The following is a 4901-nucleotide window of genomic DNA, read 5'->3' as shown; positions in this document are numbered from 1 at the left end:
TACTACTACTACTACTACTACTACTACTACTACTACTACTACTACTACTACTGCTGCTGCTGCTGCTACTACTACAACTGTTACTACTGCTACAATACGAATCTTCCCATCCTTTATAATAGAAAGCGCAAGTTGCTCAAGTCACACCAGAAGCTTCACTCGGCGTTGTGTGTTTCTGTTGAAAAGGGCGGCATCTGTAGTCACCAGTCACCGCCAGTCCTGCGTGATGTTCTGGGACCTTACGCGGTAGTAATGTGGCAGCCCCGCCGTGTTTGCGGCTATGTAAAGGAGTAAATGGTGCGTAATGGCGCTACAACTCCGTGGAAATATATGTCCGTATGTAAAATGGCCAAATAATTCATGTACGGAAGTGGATTTTACTAGTGTGAGTTTCTGCGAGCACGGATCAAGGCGTTTGTCAAGTGTCGATATCCAGTCTTGGTACGAGGTTGTAACTCCCGCCCCGTCCATCATGACTGGTGTTTGTGCAGCGTTTCCTTTCCTTAAATAAATCCCGAGACTTATCGCTGAAGGCACACTCGCGGAAATATACACATCAAGTTGTCATACGTGGCCATAAATTGAAGGCAAACCTGGCGGCGACGACGAGGAAGAGCACTACCAACCCTCCCGATAACTCAGCCTTGGTCGTGGACATCAAACACTTCCCTGTCAGACGTATTACCCTCGTACATTTACTCTTTATGGCCTCGCCTTGCAGTGCAGTCCATCACGGCCTCAGGTGGTGAAAGTTACGACTGCTCAATTGGCGCTAAAAAGACATGAGTTCAATTCCATAATGTTGGCAGTCCGGGACGATGGGGAGGGAGAGGGAACGACCACGGTCAGTCCCTCTGTGTGGGTATCACCGTAAAATCTACCATCATCCGTCGCGTCCGTGGTGATTACAGTGTTTTATGGCGGTGCCGCGTGTGTCCTGTGCCTTGGGGAGCAGCGGGTGTCCTGCGGCGGTGGCCAGATGCCGGACGGCGCCACTAAACAGGTAAAACGTAGTGATTGTTTTTTGATAGCGGTGATTGAGATGCACGCGGTGTGTGGTGATTACTGCATATGACTTTGGTGAGGAATGCCTTCTATCTCTTGGCCTTTTATCTCTTTTGTTTTGCTAATACCATTACAACGTCTGTTTATTTTGATGAGCCGGCGACACTGCGTGATGTTGGAGCTAATGGTCTACATGATGTCATAATTATGTTCAAAACTACAACTTTTTTTTTCCATTATCTTATTTTTGTGATTGTTCATTTATTTGTATATGAAAGTAACGCATGGTAAGTTTCAGTTTTATGAGATGAAACATTCCAATAATAAAGGTAATGAGTACAGTAGGATCGCTTTCCCATTTTTTTTTTGTAGAAATAAATGGAGGGGACAACACTTGTGGTGACTTTTGTTTTAGAATGGAGAGAACCAAGCCAGCAGATGGCACGATGACCTTAACACCATCACGCTCAATGTGTCTGGGCGCGCAGTGGAGTGAAGCACGCTCTGAAGCTTCACTCATGTCACGTACGGCCAATTGGCTGGCACCCCGGTGAGCCTCGCGGGCAGTGTATCACTGGGCATCGCTGGCACACCTGAGGGGAATTGTGAACATTGTTTGTTTAATTTTATGAATATGTTATTAGGTTTGTTTTGCAATTAACATATTCTGAGATGACCAGAAATAGTATTCAAAAGTAATAATGATAAAATTCAAGGCTGCTTATACGAAAAAAAAGACAAATGAGCAAATGTGATATTGATTGCATCGTCGAAATGAATTGTGCTAATTGGCTGGAAAACTAACAGGGAGATCGCTTGAATTGCAGGATTTGTCTTGACGATTATTGTGACCCGCTCGCCCTCAACACAGCATGTAGGATGACCATTGTTGTTCCGCACGTACCAGTTTGAGGAACGAGGTCAGCGTATCAGGCGTGGTGTGTACTGGAGCGAGCCACTCACTCTACGGATCTTCATTCATGTCACGTACACCGAAATAGGTAGCGTCCCGCGGAGCCTCTCTATCCATTTAGCGCTTACCATCAGTTGACTACCCACGGGGAAAGGTAAGAACCCGCCTTCCATCCTGAGTGCTTGAGTGTGGGTATTTATCAAAGCTTTAATTCCACGACTGTTTTGACAGCTAGTTTACGATTTATTGCGAGTCAGGAATAATTCATAACGCACGTCATACATTTCTTGTTAGGGAATATTAACAAGGATCTCTGGATGACGTCACAATCGCGAGCTTCCTTCAACGTGGGGGTGGAGTGAGTTATTACCGGTGAAATCATGGTTGATTCTTGTTTTTTACACGTCTTCCTTTGTTGTCTCACCGATGATATTGTTAGTTAATACTCCACTCACTCATACACTCTCACTCATACATACCTGACTCATTTGTACGCCTCAGACTGCCATTCACAATTCAACTCCCATACATGCACACCGGCTTGTCGCTCATACACCACGAATTGCTACTCATACATCCCAGACTGTTACTCACACATACAACCCTGTCACCTATCTCTCAGACTGTCACTTACACCCCAGACAGTCACTTACACCCCACCCTATCACCCATACATTCTAGCCTGTCAGACATATTCACCGTGTCAGCCATACACCTCACCTGGTCACTCTTTTACCCTTGAATAACTTATACACCCCATTTTCATTCATATATCTGATTAATTCATCCTAGACTGACTGCTACTCTCCAGATTCATTCACACATCCAAACCTGACTCACACACCCTAGATAGATCTATAATATTCATCCCAGGTCGTCACCACACTACCTCTTAAAAGCTCCATCTTGAAAATAAGATAACTTCAAAACTATCCTTCCTTTCCTTTTATCATCTTCCTTAAAAACTCATCCCCATTTTTTTTTTAATCATTTTAGCCCCTTCAATACTGAGACGCATTTTTTTACCTTGATTTTTTGGGTATGATTAGACGATTTTATTCATATTAGGAAGGGTGTATGGAGGTTATATGATTAATGGCCAGAGCCTTCACTATTGTAATCCCCATATAAGTTTGTGAACCTGTATAAATTCACTAAATACTTAGCAGAAAAATAGGAAAATGTGTCATAGTGGCGAAAGGATTAACTCCCCAACTCTAACCCTCAATGGAATCCTAACTAACCTCCAAGACTTCTCCCCCCCATAACCTCATGACCTCATCTCCCCTTTCCTAGACACGTGTTGAACATTATCTGGTCAACGGAGACACGTGACCTACCCGGAAGTCTCGCCTCTGCTACAATGACCAAAGTCTGTCCCTGTGACCCTTGACCCGAGTCCAGGAGGTCAGGTCGGTGTTGTGTGTACTTATTGGCGGAGGTCTTTGTGCTTGTGAGCGGTTTGGCTTTCTTGGGGAGCGCATGGGGAGGGGGAAGAATAGAGGTGTGTCTGTAGGAAGAATAAGGAACGTTAAGGAAGATGGAGGAAAGGAAGGAAGGAAGGGAGAAGGGAAGGAGATTAGGAAGGACGAGGATTTGCTGGCAGAGGTCACGGTCAGTGTTATTTGACCTGTAAAGCTTTAGAGAGAGAGAGAGAGAGAGAGAGAGAGAGAGAGAGAGAGAGAGTTTTCACCTAACGCAACGGTTCACTTTAGCATAACGACCGTAACATTTCCCTGTACAAAAACAACTGTGCATTTATGTATGTTTAGATACATAAAGAGAGAGAGAGAGAGAGAGAGAGAGAGAGAGAGAGAGAGAGAGAGAGAGAGAGAGAGAGCGAGCCAAAACTTTCAATAACCCTCAACAGACCAGTAATCGTTGCCAGAGTAAAGCATATAAATTTCTTCCCTTGCAGTTCTTCCTTTCAACCTGTACTTTATATCTCTGCCCTTCAGGACGTGATGGCATGAGAGAGCCAACCACCAACCACCAACCACCACAACTAACCAACCTACCAACCACCAACCAGCGCCTACATATACGTACATGCACATACATATTACATACATCCTCATACATACGAAATTTCCCCGCCGTCTCCACCACAAAGAAAATTCAACGCGATTGCCTAACCCGCCCTTGCCTTCGTCGTTATTCCCGCGCCCTGTAACTCACTACGAGGTCGCGGCCGATGCCAAATTCCGCTGGTGTTTTTACGAGGTCATTTTCATGCGTCGGGGTTGCGTTGCATGCGAGTGTGGAGTGATCGTGGTGTGAGATGTACGAGTGTGTGCGGCCTAGTGTGTGGACTGTTGATGGCGTTAGTGAGAGAGAGAGAGAGAGAGAGAGAGAGAGAGAGAGAGAGAGAGTACCACCTATACAGGATATTTCCATTTCCAACTGCATCCCTCGAAGTGTAAAAACAAATTCAATCCCAAAAATATCATAAACGAAGTGAAGGGAAAGACAAAAGAGGGGAAAAAAAAAGGAATAACTGGAGATAAGAAAAAGGGAGAGGGAAATAGACTAAACGTTGTGTGTGTGTGAGAGAGAGAGAGAGAGAGAGAGAGAGAGAGAGAGAGAGAGAGAGAGAGCTTCATATTTACCCTTTCTCCTCCTCCTCCTCCTCCTCCTCCTCCTCCTCCTCCAACACCGCGAAGAATGCCCATCGTCAGGTGGATAGACACGTTCATCATTTTCGGATCTTCAGAACGAGGGAGGGAAAAGAGAATCTGGTAAGAAAGGGAAGAAGGGAAATTAAAGGGAACTGGATCGTGTAGGGCCGTGCGAAGCGAAAACATTGACGATGGAGAGGCTGGGAGAGGGAGGCGTGGAGGGAGGGAGGGAGGAAGACGAAATTGCTGCCGGAGGAGAGAGACAGAAAAGTGGGAGAAGTATAGCCAAGGGGTGAAGGGGAAGAGAAAGGAAAAGTATAGATGAAGAGAGGAAGAGGAGCAACAGGAGGAGGAGGAGGAGGAGG

General features: G+C 45.5%; 1 long non-coding RNA gene across 1 annotated transcript; it reads left to right on the top strand.

Annotated features, from left to right (window-relative positions):
* The first annotated feature begins 546 nt into the window (after positions 1–546).
* On the top strand, positions 547–4469 carry LOC123515193. The gene is made up of 3 exons (XR_006677816.1): positions 547–1003; positions 3215–3330; positions 3877–4469. It is a non-coding gene; the product is annotated as an uncharacterized LOC123515193 (long non-coding RNA).
* Positions 4470–4901: the final 432 nt, after the last annotated feature.

The sequence above is a fragment of the Portunus trituberculatus genome, chromosome 38 (assembly GCF_017591435.1).
Source record: "Portunus trituberculatus isolate SZX2019 chromosome 38, ASM1759143v1, whole genome shotgun sequence".
NCBI lineage: Eukaryota > Metazoa > Arthropoda > Malacostraca > Decapoda > Portunidae > Portunus > Portunus trituberculatus.
Note: the sequence above shows the minus strand (reverse complement) of the source record. Positions and strands in the feature narration are given on the sequence as shown.